Raw genomic sequence first — 297 nt, 5'->3', positions numbered from 1 at the left:
GGAGGAGAGAGTGCAGAAGGGGTTGGGGGTGGGTTTGGGGGACGCGAAAGGGGTAGGGTTTCGCGTGGGTTGGGGTTAGGGTATTTGAATCCATGCGAACGCGTGGGTCACGCGAACGCGTGGGTCACGCGAACGCGTGGGTCACGCGAACGCGTGGGTCACGCGAACGCGTGGGTCACGCGAACGCGTGGTTAGGGCAAAAAGGGAGATGACGCGAATGCGTCAGTGACGCGATCGCGTGAGTCAGGTAAAATGTAAGTGACGCGTACGCATGAAGCATGCGAACGCGTCGCTTAG

The sequence above is a fragment of the Arachis ipaensis genome, chromosome B01, assembly GCF_000816755.2.
Source record: "Arachis ipaensis cultivar K30076 chromosome B01, Araip1.1, whole genome shotgun sequence".
In the NCBI taxonomy this organism is placed as follows: domain Eukaryota; kingdom Viridiplantae; phylum Streptophyta; class Magnoliopsida; order Fabales; family Fabaceae; genus Arachis; species Arachis ipaensis.
Note: the sequence above shows the minus strand (reverse complement) of the source record.